Below are 24638 nucleotides of genomic sequence, written 5' to 3'. Positions count from 1 at the left end.
CAAAAGATCACTAACCAGGAAGCACTAAGGAAGCAGGTGCCAGCTAAAAAAATATTCTGTGACACATTAATCAGCCCCAAATTAATTCAGGTCACTTGAGGCAGGGAAGGTGTGCTTTGTTTTGCCACAATAATGTACACTGGACAACCAGAGGGTGCTGTGATGAAACAGAGGGTGGCATGGGTGAGCCAGAGGGTGGCATGGGTGAACCAGAGAGTGGCAGTGGTGACAGAGGGTGGCAGTGATGAAGAAGAGTGTCCCAAACAGGCTGGACACGTAGAAACAACAAGTTCGCAAAACTTGCGACCCGACAGGTAAGTTCGCGTTTGCGAAATTGTACAAAAACCCTCGCGACCTGGCAGAAACCCGCGCGAACACAAAAAAAAAAATCCGCAAATTCGCGAGAATTCGCGGATTTTGCGGATTGCGAGTTCGCAAATCCGCAAAATTCGCGAACGCGAGATTCGCAAAATTCGCCCATGCTTAGTCTTCTTCTGCTATAGAGGGTGTACTAAAGTCTATATCATGATCCGAATCGTTGTTATTTGTTGGACTGTTGGTAGCCAGTGCTGGTTTGTCAAATTCGGTGAGGAGGTTAATGATTTCTGGGAAAGACAGCACCTCCTTACGCCATCTTAACAGGGTTTTTATTCTCCAGGAACTACCCCATCTGGTATTGGGTTTGTTTGCTTCGCCATTTCTCACTATCACGCTCGCTGCCATGATATACCCTTGTTTGGCCTGTCTCTATATGCTTCTCTACGCAGAGTCTAGCAATTCAGAGACAGTTACCGGCGGGACCACTGGGAGGTAAAGGCCACTACAACCGAGAATACGTTAAGAGAGCCATAGTTACTCCCACCGTTTACCCACGCTTCATTGAGTTTCTTCACTTTGACATTCAGATCACTAGGCAGAAATCACATTGCGTCAACATCCGCCTCGGGCCTTCGCGATGCTTTGTTTTAATTAAACAGTCGGATTTCCCTGGTCCGCACCAGTTCTAAGTCAGCTGCTAGGCGCCGGCCGTGGCAGAACGCCGGCCCCGGGGAGGGGGCATGGGGAAAGGTGACCACTGCAGCTGGGGCGATCCACAGGAAGGGCTCGGCTCACGTCCAGAGTCACTGCTGCTCTGGAGGGAGGTGCCTCGTCCAGCCGCGGCGCACGCCCAGCCCCGCTGCATGACCAGCCCGACCGACCCAGCCCTTAGAGCCAATCCTTAACCCGAAGTTACAGATCCGGCTTGCCGACTTCCCTAACCTACATTGTTCCAACTAAGTATGGGCGAATTTTGCGGTTCTGCAGTCCGCGAATTCGCGCGAAATCGCAAAAAAATCCACGAATTTGCAATTTGCACTATACTCAACTGGAGTACTTTCGACTGACTAATCAGTAAGTGCTACCTCGTTGGGTAAATGTATAGTGCTTTTCCTACACTGGAGCTGTGTAAAGGGCCAGAAGATTTGTCTCCAGTGCCCATGTGTGTCTGTAACTTTGCCACCGCGCCAAAAGGCGCCAAGGTCCCTTGAGTGAGCTGTCCTTCATAGTTGGGAAAGGGCAGGAAAAATGTTTGATACTGCTAGTGTGTGGTGGGCCGAACTAAACGGGCAGGGCTTCTATGAGTGTGCACATGCCTCTTGTGTAAAGGGTCAGAGAGCGAGCAGGGCAGCAGATGAGGAGAAAGCAGCCTCCTGGTCACAGGAACTACAAGGGGATTGCGCTCGAGAAACTCATGGATGCAAAGACCTCCCTCGAGTATTACAGCTAATTTTCGATGGCAGAGATGCACACTTGCCCAGCCTCGACCGTGCTCACTAATGTTTTGGACTGATTAAAACGTTACTGAATTTGAGCTTCAACTTGGAAACCTGCTTTATTTATCTGTAAGTGCTTGCTGTTGAGGTTTAATTTTTGTGACAGGTGCCTCGTACCAGAATGAATCCTGCCCTGCATAGTTATCCACGAAGATGCGACTATGATGGACGAAGCTGTCCATCATAGTGGGGAAAGGGCTGGAAGACGTTTGATACCGCTAGTGTGTGGTGCAGGGCCAAACGGGCAGGGCTTCTATGCGTGTGCACATGCCTCTTGTGTAAAGGGTCAGAGAGCGAGCAGGGCAGCAGGTGAGGAGAAAGCAGCCTCCTGGTCACAGGAACTACAAGGGGATCGCGCTTGAGAAACTCATGGATGCAAAGACCTCCCTCGAGTATTACAGCTAATTTTCGACGGCAGAGATGGGTTTAAAGCACACTTGCACTGCCTCGACCATGCTCACTAATGTTTTGGGCTGATTAAAACGTTACTGAATTTGAGCCTCAACTCGGGCACCTGCTTTATTTATCTGTAAGTGCTTCCTGTTGAGGTTTAATTTTTGTGACAGGAGCCTCGTGCCATACTCGTAACTATTCTCTGACCCTGCTTCGAGGGTCAGAGCAGGGTCAGAGAATAGTTGCAAGTAGGCAACGAACTCTGGAGGCACCGCTCAGGAAGCACTTACAGGGTTACCGCAGGTGCCCAAGTTGAAGTTAATTTCTTTGTAACCATTTTGTAAATAGTTACAAAGAAATTAGCTTCAACTTGGGCACCTGCTGTAACCCTGTAAGTGCTTCATGGAAAATTTGTCCCACTCTCAGATTCGCAGATTTTGCTGCAATTTCGCAAGATTCGCGGATCGCGAAATTGCCGAAAATCCGCAAATTCCGCGAGCGGAACAAATTTTCGGCCCACACTTAGTTCCAACATGCCAGAAGCTGTTCACCTTGGAGACCTGCTGGGGATATGGGTACGGCCTGGTGCGAGATTTACATCTTCCCCGGATTTTCAAGGACCAGCGAGAGCTCACCGGACACCGCTGGAACCGCAACGCTTTCCAAGGCTCGGGCCCCTCTCTCAAGGCGAACCCATTCCAGGGCGCCCTACCCTTCACAAAGAAAAGAGAACTCTCCGCGGGGCTCCCGGTGGCTTCTCCAGGATCGTTTGCGTTACGCACTGGATGCCGCGAGGGTGCCCGTCTTCACCACTCCGGGTTCGGGGATCTGAACCCATCTCCCTTTTGATCGGCTGAGGGCAACGGAGGCCATCGCCCGTCCCTTCCGAGCGGCGCTCGCCCATCTCGTAGGACTTACTGACCCATGTTCAACTGCTGTTCACATGGAACCCTTCTCCACTTCGGCCTTCAAAGTTCTCGTTTGAATATTTGCTACTACCATCAAGATCTGCACCTGCAGCGGCTCCACCCAGGCCCTCACGCTGGGCTTCCGTGCTCAACGCAACAACCCTTCTACTCGTTGTGGCTTTACCCCCGCGGCTCTCAGCACCAGCGACGGCTGGGTATGGGCCCGACGCTCCAATGCCATCCATTTTTAGGGCTAGTTGATTCAGCAGGTGAGTTGTTACACACTCCATAGCGGATTCTGACTTCCATGGCCACCGTCCTGCTGTCTATGAACCAACACCTTTTCTGGGGTCTGATGAGCGTCGGCATCGGGTGCCCGACTTTCGGTTCATCCCACAGCGCCAGTTCTGCTTATCATTTCAGGACCGCTACTGCCCTCCACCAGAGTTTCCTCTGGCTTTCCCCCTGCCCAGGCATAGTTCACCATCTTTCGGGTCCTATTACGCACACTCGTGCTCCACCTCACTGACGGAGCGGTGAGACGGGCCGGTGGTGCACCCATCGCTGGAAGCGCAGCAGGATCCCACCTCAGCCGGCACGCGCCGGCCCTCACCTTCATTCTCCACAGGGTTGCGCTCGGCCCTCCGACTTGCGCACATGTTAGACTCCTTGGCCGGTGTTTCAATACGGGTCGGGTGGGTAACCGACATCGCCGCAGACCCCTGGCGCCCGGCGTGGGCCTCCCTGCCCAGTGGCGCAACGCGGTCGGGGGCGCACTGAGAACAGTCGGCCCCAGTCAACAGTTGTGCGGGGAGCAGGGGGCCCCGTCCCCCCTTCAACCACCCCGCCCTGAGGGACAAGTGCCTGAGGAAGGGCGCGGAGGCCCTCAAATCTCTCTCGGCCCGTGGACACAGCGAAGCTGGTACCAGGGGGGCTGTAACACCCTCCGCTCCACCGGCCACCTTGAAGCCTTCCCAGCCGACCCGGAGCCAGCGCGGCACAATGCATTGGAGGAAAGGCGCCCTGCAGGGGCCGGGTAGGGCACGGGCCCCGGTCCTGCAGAGGGGATCCGGAACTCCCGGGCCACTGACCTTCCCGCCGTGTTGAATCCTCAGGTCGGACTGCACGGACCCCACCCGTTTTACCTCTCGAAGGTTTCATGCCCTTTTGAACTCTATCTTCAAAGTTCTTTTCAACTTTCCCTTATGGTAGTTGTTGGTTATCAGTCTCCCGCCCGTATTCAGCCTTAGATGGAGTTTATCACCCGCTTTGGGCTACATTCCCAAGCAACCCGACTCCGAGAAGACCCAATCCCGGTGCACCGGGGGCCGCTACCGGCCTAACACCGTCCGCGGGGTGAACCTCGATCAGAAGGACTTGGGCCCCCTGAGCGACGCCGGGGAGTCAGTCTTCTGTACTCCACATTTCTGGTGCCCACCGCCAGGCGGGGATTTGGTGCTGAGCTCTTCCCTCTTCACTCGCCATTACTGAGGGAATCCTGGTTAGTTTCTTATCCTCCACTTAGTAATATGCTTAAATTCAGCAGGTTGCCACGTCTGATCTGAGGTCGTAGTCAGAAGAATGGCGCCGGAGCTTCAAAGGGGGTTGCTGGGGAAGGCCAAACCCCCCTGCCGGAACAGGGGGGCCTGGCATCCCAGCAACGCACGCCCTCTTTCCCTGGATTGCATCTTGAAGGGTTTCGCCCTACCTGGGACGCCGGCCGCAGAGGTGGGCGCCCGAGGCACGTGCGCACGGGCAGCCGGTGGGACAACACAGACAGCCAGGCGCCGCAGGACGGGTCCCTTTCTCAGGGGCCAGGCGCACCGGCGGCGTACCTCCACTGCAGGACCCGACGAGGGACCCTGCCATGGGCGATCGGGGGGTCTGATCTTGTGAGGGAACGAAGGGGAAGCGGATCTAACCCTGCGATGGCCCCAACCGGGTCCCAGGGAAGCCCCGGGGTGATTGACGATCGAGCGACCCTCAGACAGGCGCAGCCCCAGGAGGAACCCGGGGCTGCAAGGTGCGCTCGAAGTGTCGATGATCAATGTGTCCTGCAATTCACACTAATTCACACTAATTCTCGCAGCTAGCTGCATTCTTCATCATCCTGCGAGCCAAGTGATCCACCGCCAAGGCAACTTTTTGAACACGTTCGCCCACCTGCGGGCGCAGGAGAGGCGGGAGGAAGGTGACGCCATCCGTCCGCCACCCATTTGGCAAGACGGCCCGGGCGCCCCGTTTTAGGCTTCCCCTCTGGGAGTCAGACTGCACCGTTCGGAGAAAAAAACATTGCCAGGCGCTCAGCCTGGGAGTCCCCCCCACCCACGGGCGAGGAAGGGGGCTTCCAGTGTGACGGGAGCAGGTAGCCCCACAGCCGCCGGTCCCTTCCGGGGACACTGGGAGGGACCGCACGAGTCTTCAAACCCCTCGGCCTAGCCGCATGGGACCGGATCAAACTGGGTACCTGGCAACGAGGGAGGGTCCCTTCACCTGCATGTCAGCCGTCCGTCACCGGGCGACACCAAGCCATGCCGGTGGGCTGGCAATTAGCCCACCACCATCATCGCTTGGGTTGGAGGCGCCGGTAGTAAAGAACCAGGTGGCTCCCTATCCCACACGCCTCCCACCGAGAGGAGCCAAGGTCCCCTCACTAGCCCTAGGCCCCTTCTCTTCCATGCCGCCCTGCCGTGGGAGAAAGGCCACTCTTCGGTAGCCCGGATCCAGGTTAGGCCAGACTGGAACTCGGGCGTGGGAGGGCCCAGTCGGTGCCTGGTCCTTTTAAGGGAGAGGTGGTAACAGCCCGGTGATGCCCTGCCATTCGGTTTGCCCCCACCCGAGGGGATGTCGTGCAGGGTGAACTTGGGTTCCGTCTCAGAGAGGAACCCATGTGGCTGCGGACTGCTCTGCCGGCCAGCAAGCGCCAGGGCCCTGAGCCTACAGTGTGTGCTTTCAAGAGGCGGCCGAGGGCTTCAGGCTGGCACCGTCGGTCACTCGGTTCGCTCCGCTGTTAATGATCCTTCCGCAGGTTCACCTACGGAAACCTTGTTACGACTTTTACTTCCTCTAGATAGTCAAGCTTGATCGTCTTCTCGGCTCTCCGCCATGGCCGTTGCCGACCCTGGTGGGGCCGATCCCAGGACCTCACTAAACCATCCAATCGGTAGTAGCGACGGGCAGTGTGTAAAAAGGTCAGGGACTTAATCAACGCAAGCTTATGACCCGCACTAACTGGGAATTCCTTGTTCATGGGAAATAATTGCAATCCCTAATTCCTATCATAAACGGGGTTCAGCGGGTTACCCGCACCTGTTGGCGAAGGGTAGACACACGGTGATCTCTTCAGTGTAGCGCGCATGCAACCCCGGACATTTAAGGGCATCACAGACCTGTTATTGCTCGATCTCGTGTGGCTGAACACCACTCAATCACTCAATCATTGACACTTATAAAGCGCGCTACATACCCGTAGGGTCTCAAGGCGCTGGGGGGGGGGGGGGGGGGCGCTACTGCTCGAACAGCCAGGTCTTCAGCTTCTTCCTGAAGGAGAGGTGGTCTTGGGTCAGGCGCAGGTCGGTCGGGAGGGAGTTCCAGGTCTTGGCGGCCAGGTAGGAGAAGGACCTTCCTCCTGTAGTCGCTCTTCGGATGCGGGGGACGGCGGCGAGGGCGTGGTTGGCTGAACGGAGGTGGCGTTTGGGAGCGTAGAAGTTGACTCGGCTGTTGAGGTAGCTCGGGCCTTGGTCGTGTAGGGCTTTGTGTGCGTGGGTGAGGAGGCGGAAGGTGATTATTTTGTTGACGGGGAGCCAGTGAAGGTCTCTCAGATGTCCGGAGATGTGGCTGGTTCGTGGGATGTCGAGGATGAGTCTGGCTGAGGCGTTCTGGATCCGCTGGAGTCTCTTCTGGAGCTTGGCGGTGGTCCCGGCGTAGAGGGCGTTGCCGTAGTCCAGTCGGCTGGTGACGAGGGCCTGGGTGACGGTCTTCCTGGTCTCGATGGGGATCCACCAGAAGATCTTCCGTAGCATGCGTAGGATGTTGAAGCACGCCGAGGAGACGTTGTTGACTTGCCTGGTCATGGAGAGGGAGGAGTCCAGGATGAAGCCCAGGTTGCGTGCATGGTCTGTCGGTTTGGGTGCGGTGCCCAGGGCGGGAGGCCACCAGGAGTCGTCCCAGGCGGAGGGTGAGGAGCCCAGGATGAGGACCTCCGTCTTGTCCGAGTTCAGTTTCAGGCGGCTGGTCGTCATCCACTCGGCTACCTCTTTCATCCCTTCGTGCAGGTTGGCTCTGGCGGCGGCGGGGTCGTTGGTCAGGGAGAGGATCAGCTGGGTATCGTCGGCGTAGGAGATTATGCTGAGGTTGTGTTTGCGTACGATGGCCGCGAGGGGGCTCATGTAGACGTTGAAGACGGTGGGGCTCAGAGATGATCCTTGGGGGACGCCGCAGATGACTTCGGAGGCCTCTGACTTGTACGGTGGTAGGCGGACTCTCTGTGTTCTTCCGTCAAGGAAGGAGATGATCCATTCCAGCGCCTTGTCCTGGATTCCGATGTTGCTGAGGCGCCGTACTAGGGTGCGGTGGCAGACCGCGTCGAAAGCCGCGGAGAGGTCTAGGAGGATGAGGGCCGCTGTTTCTCCATTGTCCATCAGGGCTCGGATGTCATCGGTGGCGGCGATGAGGGCGGTCTCGGTGCTGTGGTTGGCTCGGAAGCCGGACTGTGAGGGGTCGAGGGATCCGTTCGTCTCGAGGAAGGCGGCCATCTGCTTGTTGACGGTCTTCTCGATGACTTTGGCTGGAAACGGGAGGAGCGAGGTGGGGCGGTAATTCTTGAGGTCGATGGGGTCCGCTGTTGGTTTCTTGAGTAGAGCGCTGAGTTCGGCGTGTTTCCAGCTCTCAGGGAAGATGGTGGTGTCGAAGGATGTGTTGATGATGTCTCGCAGGTGGGGTGCGATGACAGCGTCGGCCTTGTTGAAGACGTGGTGAGGGCAGGGGTCGGTTGGTGATCCGGAGTGGATGGAGTTCATCGTGCGGATGGTGTCTTCGGTGCTGATCGGGGTCCAGGCGTGGAGGGTGGTGGTGGGGGGTGGTTGTTTGGTCATGGTGTGCGTTGGTTGGTTGTTGAAGCTGTTGTGTATGTCCGCGATCTTGTTGTGGAAGTATGAAGCGAGGGAGTTGCAGAGGTCTTGCGATGGGGTGATGTCGTTGTTTCCTGCGCTGGGGTTGGAAAGCTCTTTCACGATGTTGAAGAGTTCCTTGCAGTTGTGTGCGTTGTTGTCCAACCGGTCCTTGAATGCTGTTTTCTTGGCGGCGCGGATCAGCTGGTGGTGTTTCCGGGTGGCAAGTTTGAAGGAGGTCCTGTTGTCTGGTGTCGGTTCCCTTCTCCAGACTTTCTCGAGGGCTCGGCAGTTCTTCTTGGAGCTCTTGAGTTCGTCGGTGTGGACCTCTAAGAAGTTGGACGCCGACCGCAGGTGGTCGCGTAACTAGTTAGCATGGAGGAGTCTCGTTCGGTATCGGAATTAATCAGACAAATCGCTCCACCAACTAAGAACGCCATGCACCACCACCCACAGAATCGAGAAAGAGCTATCAATCTGTCAATCATTTTCGTTTCCGGGCCGGGTGAGGGTTCCTGTGTTGAGTCAAATTAAGCCACAGGCTCCACTCCTGGTGGTGTCCTTCTGTCAATTCCTGTAAGTTTCAGCTTTGCAACCATACTCCCCCAGAACCCAAAGACTTTGGTTTCCCGGAAGCTGCTCGGCGGGTTATGGGAATAACGCCGCCGGATCGCTAGTCGGCGCTGTTTATGTTCGGAACTACAACGGTATCTGATCATCTTCGAACCTCCGACTTTTTTTCTTGATTAATGAAAACATTCTTGGCAAATGCTTTCGCTTTGGTTCGTCTTGCGCTGGTCCAAAAATGTCACCTCTAGCAGCACAATACGCATGCCCCCGGTCGTCCCTCTTAATCACGGCCCCAGTTCAGAAAACCAACAAAATAGAACCGGAGTCCTATTCCATTATTCCTAGCTGAAGTATTCAGGCGACCGGCCTGCTTTGAACACTGTAGTTTTTTCAAAGTAAACACTTCGGACCCCCAGGACACTCAGTCAAGAATATCAAGGGGGCGCGGAGAGGCAGGGGCTGGTACAGGTGGTAGCTCACCTCCCGGCGGACCGCCAGCTCGATCCCAAGATCCAACTACGAACTTTTAAACTGCAGCAACTTTAATATACTCTATTGGAGCTGGAATTACAGCGGCTGCTTGCACCAGACTTGCCCTCCAGTGGATCCTCGTTAAAGGATTTAAAGTGTACTCATTCCAATTACAGGGCCTCAAAAGAGTCCTGCATTGTTATTTTTCGGCACTACCTCCCCGAGTCGGGAGTGGGTAATTTGCGCTCCTGCTGCCTTCCTTGGATGTGGTAGCCATTTCTCAGGCTTCCTCTCCGGAATCGAACTCTGATTCCCCATTACCCATGGTCACCATGGTAGGCAGAGAAAGTACCATCGAAAGTTGATATGGCAGACATCCAAATGTAATGTCGCCATCACGGGGACGTGCGATCGGCCCGAGGTTATCTAGAGTCCCGGATTGGTCTTGGTCTGATAAATGCATGCATCCCAGGAGGTCAGTGCTCGTCGGCATGTATTAGCTCTAGAACTACCACAGCTATCCAAGTAATAGATGGAGTGATCAAGGGAACCATAACTGATTTAATGAGCCATTCGCAGTTTCACTGTACCGGCCGTGTGTACTTACACGTGCATGGCTTAATCTTTGAGACAAGCATATGCTACTGGCAGGATCAAGCAGGTAGCCGCACCTGATGACGGGGTGGGGGACCGCGTGCCCATCTCCCCGACCGGCAACCTTCGCGCAACCCTCCATCTCTCGGGAGCCTGCCCAGGGAAGGAGCCCGCCCGCCTGGGCCGGAGGGCTCGCTGGAGGGGTGTGGAGCAGTCCGGTCACATGGGCACCAGTGGGCCCAGCCTTCACCCCAGAAGGGAGAGGCAGGCCGAGGCGCATCCTGAGCGAGTCGCAGGGGTACCGGGGCCTGGGGCGGCGGAACCCCTTGGAACGATTGTTCCGAGCTGAGGTGGAAACATGCTGGGTTGAGAGGGGTGACAGCATAGCGCACAGGGCCCACAGACCTGCGGGCCAGGCAGCATCCGAGGGCCTGGTGCCACCCGACCCCTTCCGCTCTGGTCAGACCGCTGGGGGCACAAGCTGCCGGGGCCGTTCGGCTTTTGCTCTGCTGGGTAGTGTGAACGACCTACCGCCATGTGGCAGGCCCTCCCTAGAGTCGGGCAGTCCATTCGGGTGGAAGCTCTTTGCTTGAAACAACAGCCGAGTCTGGCGAAGCAGTCCATCCCTAAACGGACCCAGAGTGCCCAATCGATCTGAGTACAGCAGGGGCATCCCCTGGCAGGCAGGGGGTATGCTGGCTTAGCATCACCTGCCTACGTGCTGCCGGGGCAAGCAGGCTCAGAGAAAAAGGACCATCGGAGAGGGCCCCAAGAGGCAGGTGCGTACCTGGGCCCCTGGGGACCCCGGCGGATGGGCCCTGGGTGCTGCCTTCCCCCGACTCGGCATCGCCAGACCTCACGGAGGTCTGCCTGAGCAAACTCTGAGAAAAAGGACCATCGGGAAGGGGCTGAAAGGCAGGTGCATACCCGGGCCCGGGTGCCATCTTCCCCCGTCTCAGCTTCGCCGGACCTCATGGTGGCCTGCATGAGCAAACTCGGAAAAAAAGGACCATCGGGAAGGGGCTGAGAGGCAGGTACGTACCCGTTCCCCTGGGGCCCCGGCGGGCAGGCCTGGGTGCCACCTTCCCCGTCTCAGTTTTGCCGGACCTCAAGGAGGTCTGCCTGAGCAAACTCAGAGAAAAAGGACCATCGGTAAGGGGCTGAGCGGCAGGTGCGTACCGAGGCTCCTGGGGGTGCCCGGCGGGTGGGCCGGGTCCTGCCTTCCCCTGATTCAGAATCACCGGACCTCATGGAGGTCTGACTGACCCTCCCCCTAGTAATTCGGAGGAAAATTCCCCCCCTTTCATGTAATCCGTGCACACAAGGTGACTGAGGGGACCCAAGGCGCGAATGTACCTGACCTCCTGGAGCCCTAGATATAAAAGCTGCGACGAAATCGGGCTCGCTTAGCGCAAATGATTAAGGGAACAAATACTTAACATTGATGCAGAGACAGATTACATTGTGGTCTTGATAAAGATGATGTAAAAAAGAGGAGAACCATTGAAACGCGTCAACGCTTCTTAGGAGTATAATCTAAAGGATCATCACTATTGGGTCAAATACAGATGAAATTGTTGTATTGAGTATAGTGTTCTGAAACCAGCTTAGCTATACACTGGTATTAGATAAAGATTGTGTCTTACATAGATTGTTTATCTGTCTCAATTATGCAGGTCATAATTTTTGTATGTTAGTGAAAGCTATGTTCTATGTAAATTGTATGCTTTTTTAATTATATTAACTCAATTTCATTATTTGTGTAATCTAATTGAGTTTTTTAATATGTTTTTTGCGAGAATTTTTTTTTTTTTAATAACGTGCAATTTATAACTGTATTTTCTCAAGAATTGTTTTGTTAATCACTGTTAATCATCTTGATTGTCAGGCCAAGGGAGCTTTAGCTTGTTTTAGGTCTAAATATGATAGGCAAAGAATGAAGCTTGCTTTTCCTATGTGGAATTATCAAAATGATTGGTTTTATTATTTTTTTTGTATTAATTATGAAAAATTATTTAAAAAATAAGTCCTTTTAAATTTGTTTTTTAATATTTATAAAGCTGAATACTCACACTGTGACCTCCTAGCATTAAAATTAAATTTAAGTTGTTTTGTACCGCATAATGAGGATATTTGCATATGGAATTTCACTCTGCGCAGGCTTAAAAAACTCATTTTTATAACAATATATATGATTATTTTGATTTCTTACTCCTGGGCTATCTAAAGAACATTCTGATAATGAATATTATGCAAACAAATTATAAAATATTCATATTTAAGTGCCCCAAATATCAAAGTCGAAATTGGGCAAAATTCACTATTTAAACAGCATTTTTTTGCCATTTAGAGTATCTTTTAAAGTGTCTTAGGCTTCAGTAAATGAATACATTTACTTGCCTGAAAGTAGCGGAGAGCAATTGAGTAGAACCCTGCAAGAGTCCCTTGCCGACCGTAAGAGCGCAGGAGCGCTGACGAACACCTCCACCATCCGCGCTGCCGCCCGGGACCACAAATCCCGACAGTCTCTGCGGTGGCGCGTAGCCCTGACGCGACTGGAGCGCTAGGAGGGGCTAGAAAACCACAGAGCCCTAGGTGGAGCGGGGGAGACCATTTACTTGCCTGAAAGTAGCGGAGAGCAATTGAGTAGAACCCTGCAAGAGTCCCTTGCCGACCGTAAGAGCGCAGGAGCGCTAACGGACATCTCCACCATCCGCGCTGCCGCCCCGGGACTACAAATCCCGACAGTCTCTGCGGCGGCGCGTAGCCCTGACGCGACTGGAGCGCCAGGAGGGGCTAGAAAACCACGGAGCCCTCGGTGGAGCGGGGGAGACCATTTACTTGCCTGAAAGTAGCGGAGAGCAATTGAGTAGAACCCTGCAAGAGTCCCTTGCCGACCGTAAGAGCGCAGGAGCGCTGACGGACACCTCCACCATCCGCGCTGCCGCCCTGGGACCACAAATCCCGACAGTCTCTGCGGCGGCACGTAGCCCTGATGCGACTGGAGCGCCAGGAGGGGCTAGAAAACCACGGAGCCCTTGGTGGAACGGGGGAGACCATTTACTTGCCTGAAAGTAGCGGAGAGCAATTGAGTAGAACCCTGCCGACCGTAAGAGCGCAAGTTCCACATGTGACACAAAAAAGGTGAAATCAAATAACATGGAGGGAAAAAGGCCCAGAGAATGTTTAAAACAAGGCAAAAAAAAGGCCAAAGCAAAACTACAAATCATAATTTAGTGGCACCTATAATTCCCTCCACACCAGCAATTCCTTGCTGGGTTGCTAATATGGTGGCCGACCTGAAAGCTGATCTAGAAGACACAATCACTGCCCTGATCAAACCCCTCATGTCTAAAATTGATAGACTAACATCTTTAATAAATAATAAGGGAGTCGGCCAAACAAGACAACTGCCACAGGATAATGTTTCATCAAAAGTGGGACATGATTGGGGCACGCCCAGAAAAATAACAAAAGATAAGGTAGCGCCAACAAATGAATCAGCACCAAATAAATTAAAGAGAGCAAAACAAATGAATACTCCAGCAGCACAAAAAGCCCCAACATCCTCAAACCCTTGTAGCTCTAATGAGACAACACAGGGCCAAACAAAACAATGTCAAGGAACTGCTCAAGCACCAAATGAAAAAATAGATCAAACCCCAAAAGACAATTCTACGGCAAACCCCCCCCTGTTAATGAATGCTTCAGTAAATAAAACAACATCGACCCGATTTAGGACAATCAATCTCCCACCTGAAGCTCTGGCCTTCGTGGTCGTATTGACAGGAGTTCCACCACTAAAAGAGGGAAAAAGGGAAACACACTTGGAACTAAAGAATAAATGTGTGCAGTGGTTGCAGATAAATAGACCCCTACCCCCTAATATCTGTGGTGAAATCCTTACAGTTAGAAGGGGGGAATGGATTGGGAGAGGAATAAAAACAATAGCAGGGGATATAATAACAGTCAATTTCAGAGACATTGCAGCAGTCAATTATATATGCAATGCACCCCCTAGCAGATCTCACACACAAATTCACCCCTTACATCTATCATATTTCTATCCATATACACCCCAAAGACCGGTGCAGACAAATAGAATTCCCATGAATAGGGTTCAACAGATGGAACCTCAGTATAGACCGGCTCAATGGCAAATGCCTTATCAAGCCGCCTCAGCTTATGACCCTTTCTTAACTCAACATGTGCACTGGAATAGGTTCAGTGCTCTTGAAGAGGTGGACTGACTTGCACTGGAGAAATCTAGCGCTCTACACACCCTTATAAGATCAGAGGAGGAAGGGCTCACTGTAACAGGAACTGGAACCCTGAGAACTATAAGATATAGTGACGGTAGGGGAGTCATTAAAAATAATCTGAAAACGAAAAAAGGGGGAAATAAAATAATAGAACAACTAGATCAAAAGATGACCCCAGATGAAAGTAGACAGGATAGTGACATCATGCTAGAACCCCGCACTAACACAACATCTATAGAAGTAGACCAGGAAAAGTATTTACCAAGGGGTTTATTAGAACTACCCATAGGGGACAACCATGAAAATCTTCGAATCATATCCTGGAATATTGCAGGATTAGCAGCTAAATTTGAATCCCAGGAATGGCAGAACTATATTAATAATTTTCAAATCATATGCCTGCAAGAAACATGGCCGGTCGACCCAAACCTGTATAGTTTAGAGGGGTACAAATGTTTTTCTGTTCCGGCCATGAAGTCATTATCGGCTAGAGCGATTGGGGGATTAATAATGTATGTAGACCTTCACATGCAGGGAACCTGGTTTAATTATAACTGGGACTCACGCAACATACAAGCTGTAGGGTATCGTTTTAAAAGATTTAATTTCCTTTTACTTAATTGGTATAATGCTGTAGGCACGATGGGAAAGGGGTCCGTCGTTAAGGAACTGGACTCCTGTCTAGAAAAGCTGGATTCTTTAAATAAGACACCAAACCCCCCCAGCATAATACTTATGGGGGATTTTAATTGTCATCTCTGTGATAACTTAAAACCATTTAACAGAGACTGGTCAACATGCACTGTAGCAAAAGGGCCACATTTTGCACATATAACTGAGGGATGGGACCTAGAGAAATTAACAAAAAGACATAACTTGGTCCATTCTATGGACCTTGCTGAGTTAGGTGAAAACGGAGACCTCAACCCAACATTTAGAGGCAGAGGTTGCCAGTTGTATATTGACTTCATTCTAGTCTCGCCCCTCATAAAGAGAAACATTAGTAGTATGGCCATAGACATAAGCATCTTTAGTGATCATAATCCTCTGACACTTGTACTAAAAGGTTTTGATTTTAAAAAATGTACACGCAGAACAGATGTTATGGAAAAGGCAGTGGACCAGGGAAGGAGTATTAAGTGGGCTAAGATTGATGGAGACAAATTTTATAGAAGGCTAATAACAGAGGGACTAAACGCCATAAATACATGTCTTGATCCTCATGTGGGAGGAGCATTAGTGGTCAGCGCATTTGAAGAAATTGCACGCCATGTGGATAACCTACTAAAGACCTCTAAAGATAGTAAAGTACCCCCCACTCCGCGTTGGTTCGACTCTGTTTGCACTAAGGCGCACAAAAAACTTTAACTTAGCCTCCACTCTAAACCCAGGGATAATCTTAAAATAGCACAACACAGAACTGAATATAAAAAAGCACTGAAATGTCGAAAAAAGAGCTTACAAATTCAAGCTTGAGAGGACTTAAGGGAGGCGGCAGAAAGGCGAGATATCTCGGGATTCTGGAAGGTTATTAATACCCCATTCTTCCAGGACCTAGGAGCACCTAAAATAATAAATAGTATCTTACCTGAACAATGGCAGACCCACTTCCAGAACCTCTATATCTATACAGGACAAATAATCCAGGGTGAAGGACCAAGGTTAAGCCCAAACACAAAACTGGACTTTTGCCTGGAAGAAGTGGAATTGGCAATAGTAGGACTCAGTAAGAACAAAGCACCTGGCCCTGATGGTATACCCCCGACCTCTACCTGAGCAACATAGATCTTTGGGCCCCACTGCGCACAAGGGTTCTGAACGAGGCAGTGGTGGCAGGACTGCCTCGCTCCTGGTCAACAGCAACCATAGTCCCGATCTATAAAAAAGGGAATCGCGATGACCCTCAATGTTATCGCCCTATATCACTTATAGATGTGACAGCTAAAGTACTGGGCCGTGTTATTTTACATCGTTTGCAGGAATGGGCGGAGGAGTACCAGGTTCTGACAGATGTCCAATATGGCTTCAGGGAGGGTAGATCTACAACCGATCAATGTGTGAACCTGTACCTCCTGACAGCAAAATACACCATCGCTAGCAGTGGGACTATATATATGGGGTTCATGGACCTCTCCGCGGCCTTTGACCGTGTAAACAGAGAAAAACTTTGGTCGTTATTGCTAAGTCTAGGAGTGGATCAACCCCTTGTAGATGTCCTAAAAACCCTACATTGGAATACGTCTGCAAGTGTGAGATACAACCAAGAGGGAAGTAGGACTGATCTCTTCTTATGTACCAGTGGAGTGAGGCAGGGCTGCATTTTAGCGCCCTTCCTGTTTTCTATATATATTAATCTCCTTAACAAAGAACTACTCAAATTACACGTGGATTCACCCCAAATTGGCCATCGAGCGGTGCCGGTATTACTCTATGCCGATGACGCGGTATTGTTAGCCAGAACTCCATTGGGGCTACAGAAGTTGATTGACGGCTTTGTCGATTTCATGGCCAAACTTGATTTATCGACAAATTTGGAAAAATCTTACATTATGTCAACAGGAGCAAAAGAAAAAGGGAAATTTATATACAAAATTGGGTCACACAAGATTGGCCAGGTTAAGATCTTCTCATATCTTGGTGTACTGTTTGACGATCAATTGAACTTCAACCCTCTGGTGGAGAAACATGCAATGAAGCTGGCAGCGTCATCAGGGGCCATTATGGGGTACGGGAGAAGACTGGGTAGATGGTTGCCAGAGCAAATATTAAATCTGTACAGATCGATATGCTGTGCTAAGGTTACTTACGGAGCAGAAGTATGGGGCTTTATAGACAAAAAAATGCAAAAGATCCAGGTGGAAGAAAATAAATTCCTTAGAAGAATCTTGAAACTACCGCAGAGCACCCCGGCCTTCATTATTCATGAGGAAGTTGGAGAGCCTTATATTGAAGACCGGATTAAAATTAAACCTCTTCTTGCTTGGGTCAAAATCTGGATTAACCCAGAAGCGGTCCTGACAAGACAAATTATAAAAGACTGTCTGAAACGTGACAAAGGGGGTCACATACCCTGGCTAAAGTACATAAAGGACTCTATGAAGGCAATTGGCTGTAAACATTTCTTCACAGACCCAGAATTCTTAACTGGCCAGAACAAAACAATGGTTAAAACATTTTTTTCAGATTGGTCACTTACGACTAGGGCTGAGATGGAAAGATGTAAGCCCACTGTTTTATCTTACTGCCAACTAACAGTGAAGCAAGGAATGGAACCATATCTGAGGGTCATGCAAAATGCTCAGGACCGATATTATATGACCCGATTTAGACTAAATATGCTCCATCATTTACTTGCGGTCCCTTCTGGGTTCACTCTCACAGTGGAGGCGAAGGGTACCTGCGGCGGCGATGCTAGGTCTCCGCAGGATACCCTTCACTTTGTTTTGTTATGCCACTTTTATTCCACCCCAAGACGTACGTTTTTAGTAGGGACCCTGAAAGAAACGAAACTTAGGCAAGCAAAAATGGCCTTGAGGTTTCTTCAGGAAGCCGCAGATGCTCACACGCTGTTTTGCACGATAAGTTTTATCCGGGTTGCATTGCGCCTAAGGAACATCAGAGAAATAACTGACTCTAATGTTATTTAATTACGTAAAGTAAATTCCTCTTTCCCCTTTGTTCATGAAATGCGTTTTTAGCCAATGTTTTAACAAATAGCTGACTACTATATTGTTATACAAGTATATTGCACACTGCTTACAATTGAAAGTATGTATAAAAAAACCAGCAGAAGTTATTTTCTTAACTCTAAACTGACAAACAGGGGAAGGGGTCAGCTTTCTGTTTTCAAGGTGACTTTGAATAGGGAAAGCTGCATGGAATACTTTGCACACAGAATAGGACAGTTGGGAAGAGTTAAAAGTCAGTTCTATATTTTGAAACCTGGCATCGCTACCAGAGCAATTTCTGCTTTGACATTTTGACATCTGAAACTTTTTGAAAGACAAGATGGCAGCACAGGGGAGAAAAGGAGAGTTTCACTTTTTTTGGGCAAAAAACAAGCACTTTATGCACTTATGTGATAGCAAACGATATAATGGTATATGTGAACTTTGATTAACAGATAAGCTTTGTCATATTTATACAGCACTAATGCTTAAAAGCTGAGGAAATGAAATGTAGCCTGACTTCATGTGCCCTCGTGTTACATTTGCACATTTGCTAAAAGGATTGGGGTTTGGGTATTCATGTGTTTTTTTTAGCTCTTTCAAGAGTGCTATGTACCTTCTATAACTTTATTTATGCCCAGTTGCTACAATTAGGGGTTGATAGTGTTGACAGAAGTGAAACCTGTTTCAGGTTTCCTACTGTCAAAATGGGGGAAGGAGGCTAGCTCCTCTACAAATTAAGGCTAGGTTATATGTATGTTGCTCTCTCCGTCCTTTTCTCAATATTTTTTTAACCTGTCTAAACTGTCTGTGAAATAGCAATAAGACACTTAATTGGCTATTCAGTAATACTGTTTTAAACATTGTTAGCATTAATAAAATTAATATCTGTTTGATGAAATTATGACAGGATCAGTAGTCTAGATTGTTGTTCCCTTATTTTGACCTTTAAGGTGAGCTTTATGTGGGTAGTTTTTGTTCTAAAATTCTTAGTTGATAACACCATTATTGTATGTTTTTTCATGCTACATCATTTTGCAATGGCATTGCTAATTTTTTATTAGCTAGTCCGTGTAAAGAAACTGACAGTCCTTATTAGAGCTGATGTTGCATAGTCTGGATCATGAAAAGTAGAACACAGGGAGGATGCCCATGTGATCCTTAGCAAAAAATTGGTTTGGAGAAAATGTTGTTTTATAGATAAGAGCCCCTGTGAAATTAGCAGTTTTAGATTTTTCTGTTGCTCCTATAACATGAGAGCATGGTCCTAAGCGTACAATGTAGGTATAGCCCACAAATCTGTCACACCTATCTCAGTTCTGAACACTGAAGCTGACTATGATTGTAATCATTTACATGTAGGAGTACGGGTAAGATGTGTTAGTATTTCTCTGCATTTTATGTTGGTTTGCAGACCTTGTATACCCTGTAAAGAACTCTGATACCCTCACGGGTCAAGTTTGCGCTCTATAAAACACTAAAATAAATAAATAAATAAGAAGAATCATTTTAGAACTGTCTGCAGTCCTGTACAAGTAGTTTAAAATCTATGAGCAAAAGTGTAGAACATTTCCTTTTTTTTTAGGGTTTTCAGATTAGCACACAGGAATACACCAATGTAAGGATTTAGGGTATGTCTGTGTAGTTTTTCTCTTTTCTTCACAATTTAGAAAATGACTTCCTTGACTGCTTGTGATTGGGTGATGTATTACTCTCGTTCACCAAAGAGTTCCTTTTATACTTGACAATAGGTCCATGCTGTTGTTTTTTTTTTACTCTCTCATAGATAAGATGAAAGTGGTTCTTGGGTGCCTTGCTAATATATGGCGCGTCCCAAGACTAAGAAGTATTTTGACTATCCTCTCTGTTGATAGTCTGTTTCTGTGCCTTGTCTAAAGACCTTTTGTTCTGTACACAAATAGATATTTGCTGCCTTACAACCATTGCCAAAGGGGCCCGGACATCAGATTCAGCCTGGGGAGTCAGCGTCAGCACCATTCCAGCTTGAAGCCAAAGTGAAGGTAACCAGCCCAGGCATTGCTGGCTACTAGGACCTCAGTGAAGGCGGAAGCCCTGTGATCAAGTGTGTACCCCTACCACTGTCTTGGGCGAAAGACGGGTCACAAATCAGAAAGGAGAACTCGTGGATCATGCCAGCTGAGAGTCACAGACCGACCGGAATGGCGAGTAGGCTATGCTTGAGGTGACCCCTTTTGAAACAAGGGTTGCTTCAGAGATCCTAGCATCAGGCCTCTGAATCCTGGTCCTAAAGTGAATACAAGTTTGCTCCTTTGTTTGTTGGTCAAGAGGTGCCTGAGCACACTAGATGCAATGTTTTGCCCCAAAGAATGAGCAGTGCGCCAGCAGAGCAACACAGGAGTTAGGGAAGGACTTGAGATTAGGGTACAGGTGCTGTGTCTCTGGTGCCTGTTAAATTGAAGTGAAGAAAACTGGTACACTGCCTGAGACACTGGACAGGATCGCTAAGAGCATTTGCCTGGTGGGTGACTGCCCTATCCTGAAAGAAGAGACTTTTTCCTTGAAACTGGGCTGTGTATCTTGAGTTGCGAGTTGTGCAGCTCCACCGTGGAAACAACAAGAGCCTGCCTGTGAGGCTCAAACAGACACAGGGAGAAGACTCCCCTCTGGTTGGTTGTACAGCAGTTTCAATTTCCCCAAGGACTTCTTCTTTTTGTCAATAATGTACCCCTTTAGTCGTCCCATTTTTGAGGAGGATTAGCCCTTTGCAGCTCTTCTCCTAATTCCTATGGCCTGTGTGGCCCTCCTGGTCCCAGATATGATTGATGTCACTGAAATGCATAGGAGCCCTGAACATGTTTACTAGATGATTTTAGGATTTGCTTTTGCTTAGGACTAGAAAGATGATAATTCTGTTTGTAACAGTGGTCATTACTCTCTCCTGCAATCTGTATGTTAATTATGACCTGATGCTCCGTTCCCTTTGTATTCCTGCGTATGCTTATATATACCCGCTTAATGAAATGTTTAGAATTTTAGAATGGAAAATGCCCACCTAGCAATGAATTAGGAAATTGATAAAATTATGAAAATTAATGTGTAAATATTTTCTATGTTCCTACTGGATCATAGGAATGTCTTCAGCTAATGCTAAAACGGTCATCTGTTGTTAATTGACAGCAATGGGTTAGCATTAGCAGAAGCCATCCTGTATTTAGAAGTTATCTTATCCGTTTGTGAAAGCCATTTTGTATTTCTGGCAGCCATTTTAGTTTGCCATGTGCTGCTACGTGCTCGCCATGTGCTCTGTCCTCCCTCAGTGTTGACCGCTCTTGTAATCTGCCTAGAAACGAACTATATTTAGCATACTCCACCTTCGCACATGCCCAGAAGGGCCTAGCTAGTAGAATGCACCTGCTTCTCTAGTATAACTGTCAGGCTATTTTTGCTGCTGTACGGAGAAGTAACTCTCCTCCCACTTTGTTGAGCAAGCAGATCTTGTATGCCAATCTTAGTCATTTTTGCATGCTTACATGAGCCAGGACTGCCCCTTGGTCTTATGATGACTATGTAACCCTAAGCATATATAAGGCCCCAGTTTTCTGTACTCCTCAGACTGCCTCATTCAGTTGCTAAGGCTTCTGTGTGACGTAGTCTCACTCATTTGAGGTTAATAAAGATGTTCTTTTATATTTCAGCTTCTGTGCCATTTTCTCCTTTGTTGATTTAAAAGGACCAAGTATCAGTGGGACCCCTAAGAAGGTTTTTTGATTTCATCAGCCATGTTCGTCCCGACCGTATGTCGGCCTTGCCTGGTGGTTATTATGGTTCCGTCGACCTGCACCACTGTCCATACTTATGGTTCGTAGGGAGTACGGAACTTCAACCCTGGGTGGCAGTCTTTGATCACTACTTTAAGTGTCAAATGGCAGAGGGTCGTGTTGCGCCCTCTTGAGCTGCCTCCTCTCGGTCGCACTCTTCCTCCGTGGCAGACACTGGCGTAGTTGTTGATCTTGCCGCACCTGGAGCACATTTGCCCTCTCACCTGGCAGTGGTCTGCTGGCTTGTGGTCAAAACCGCAGTATACATATTTTTCAGGGCGTTTCCACGGGGAGCTCTGTGTTTGAGCTGGGCCTAGGCACTGTTGTATGACGTCTACTGTTTTCTCTTAGATTGCATTTGTCGTCACGACTGTTGAGGAGGTGGTGGGTCCCCCATGGATGCTGTGGCTCTGGCAGCTGGTATGCTTCAGATGGTGGGCAGTGGGATGCACACTGTACTCTGATAGCAGAGCTTCCTGCGTTGGGTATGTTGAAGAGTGGTGTATTTTCCCTGTGTCCCTTTTGTCGTCCAATGCCCTTCTCACCCCCTGGGGAAAGATCCCAAATTTGAGGTGCCACAGGCAGAGGAGGGAGTTGACCTATGCCAAACAGTCTCACCACAAATTGTTTCTCTGTCTTTTTTTCCTTTAAACTGTTCTATTTTTCAGGAATTAAAATGTGTTCCTCTTCACTGCAACTGTGCTGACCCTAGCAGAAACTTAGTGTATGACAACCCCAAGTGCCTCTTGGAGAGGATGTGCGCATACAGCCATTCCAGGCAGCGCTGTAGGCCAGGGAGGATGCTGCCATTGAAAAGGAGAAGCCACACACCCTGTGAAATGGCATTTCCAATGGCTGCGGGCAGCCAGCAACTGCAGCGAGCTGGAGCGGGAACGCGGCAGGCGTGACTTTCCGTGACCAGTGCCAGCATCTGGTGGAGCAGCTGTGCGGGCAAGCAATGTCGCCGGCGGCAATCGGCACAGGAACGAGGCAGAAAACACTGGGTGGCAGCAAGGAGTCGACACTCCATCCTCGCCATTGTAGCAGGCAAACCTGGGGCTAAGGTAGGCCTGAAAAAGTGCAGTGCAGCAGGGACACTTCACACAAATGCTATGCTGCTCGGTGAGTGATAGCGTGTGATCACCGCACATTTATTTATCCCCTCGGGCCGATCCTGGTCGTGAGGGGTGTGTAATGATACAAAAGGGGAGAGGCCTTGTTGCTCTTTACAAGAGCTAAGCCTGTTCACCAACAGCAGAATTTTGAGGGACAACACACACACATCTGGGAGTGCCTTACAATACCACTTTCGGTCAAACATGCAGCCATTGAAAGATGGCATGATTATTGTGTAACCTTGGCCATAAATTGGTGTGATGGAGAACTCTCCTAATGTTAGATGTTGTTCTTAATTCATGCTGGGGAGGAATGCTGTGTGCAACCCGGCATGGACGTGACACCAGGCAAGCATCTAAGCACCAGGTACAGTATCAGGCTATAAATAAATGGTTGCCTGGCACAAGTGCTCAGACATGTGATTAGCAGCAGTAGGTGGCTGTGTCCTTACTGGCACTACACTGATGTCTGTATTCTGAAATCTAAGGGTAGGGCACTGTGCTCTATGAATACCCGCAGAAAAAGTGTGAAGTCTCAGAAGTGCATTGTTGTGCATGCTGGAGATAGTTTCAAATTAGGATCCTCCTACAATCATGTGAAAGTGCCACCACAGCACTTGATAGGAGGGAGTAGTGATATGAATATAGGATGCCACTGAAAACACATCACCTTCTCTTTCTTCCCATTCTCCTCTGAAAAAAGCTAATTTAAATTCCAAGTGACTAATAAAAAGGGTTGATTACACGAGGCAGCCATTGGTTGAGAGGGGACATCATGTATCACAGAGACAATGTTGGTGTGGAAATCTTGCTTTCTTGAAAACAGGTGCGCATCACAACATAAACCTTAGGCCTTTGCCTGTACAAAACTAAAGCTCACTATATACAGTATTCCTACCATCATTCAAATCCCCCCTAAATACCTGCCCCCTTTCAACTCTCTATCCTATAACTTCCTAAATCATACCCTGCTATTAATATCTTGACCTTTACTTCATCTACCACTTAACCTAACCTCTCGGCAGTGGTGGCTCCTCCACTATGGCGGAGCAGCTACACCCCACTCAACAAAAGGAAAACTAAATTGATAATAACTACAGTTATTATCATTTTAGTTTTCATTTGCAGTCACTGACTCTCAGGGTGGGGCAAGGCTAGGCACAGCAGGGGAGAGGAGTGATTTTGCACTCCTTAAGTGGGCATGACTGCTTGACAGTCCCTCTCGGGCTGACCAAACAGTCATGCGCACTTTCCATCTTCCCCATCATGTTGCATTACGCAGCCTGGTGAGGAACATGCAAAGCCTCCCATTCCCTATCTGAGCGCCAATCCTTGACCCTTAGACCAATCACAATGCTGCCTTGCAGAGTTGTGATTGGCTCAGAGGAACCTGGGAGCCAGAGGATTCCTGCTGCTGGTCGGGACTGCAGGAAGAAGGAAGAGAACGGAGGATAGACGTCTGCCGGCTGTTTCGGTTAATGTTTTTTTTTTCCTTTGTCATCGTCCCTTGTCCCCTCTACCCCTCCTATCACCCCACCTCCTGAATCTGGTTGCAGCCGCTACTGCCTCTAAGAAGATTGACCTATCTGCATACTACAACAGACCATTTCTTTTCTTGTTTTATCCATATTTAAGTTTTTGGTTGACACCCTCTAAGTGTCCTACTCATCTATGGGAGCGCAACAATAACCTAAATCTACAATCAAACCAACTTGAGGGCCACGTGCTTCGCAATTATTTCACGTGACAACACAAACAAAAATAACACAGGTGCACCTGAAACCCCCTAAAGTTAGCCGAGAAAAAAGAAAAATTACACCAACGTAACCCAAATAGGAAAAGGAATGTGGGGAGGGCATAAATAAATTGCCAAATTAGCAGCCACCAGGTAACCTCTCCAGCATGAAGTGGGTGATGATTTTTTAAAACAGCAGG

At 49.3% G+C, this 24638-nt stretch overlaps 3 pseudogenes; all 3 read right to left on the bottom strand.

Annotated features, from left to right (window-relative positions):
* Positions 1–1276: 1276 nt before the first annotated feature.
* On the bottom strand, positions 1277–4662 carry LOC147692615 (28S ribosomal RNA; annotated as a pseudogene).
* A 430-nt stretch (positions 4663–5092) lies between these two features.
* On the bottom strand, positions 5093–5256 carry LOC147692614 (5.8S ribosomal RNA; annotated as a pseudogene).
* An 870-nt stretch (positions 5257–6126) lies between these two features.
* Positions 6127–9928, bottom strand: LOC147692613 (18S ribosomal RNA; annotated as a pseudogene).
* Between the last annotated feature and the right edge of the window lie 14710 nt (positions 9929–24638).

The sequence above is a fragment of the Lissotriton vulgaris genome, chromosome 9, assembly GCF_964263255.1.
Source record: "Lissotriton vulgaris chromosome 9, aLisVul1.2, whole genome shotgun sequence".
In the NCBI taxonomy this organism is placed as follows: domain Eukaryota; kingdom Metazoa; phylum Chordata; class Amphibia; order Caudata; family Salamandridae; genus Lissotriton; species Lissotriton vulgaris.
The sequence above is the reverse complement of the archived record's forward strand: the minus strand, read 5'-3'. Positions and strand labels throughout refer to the sequence as shown.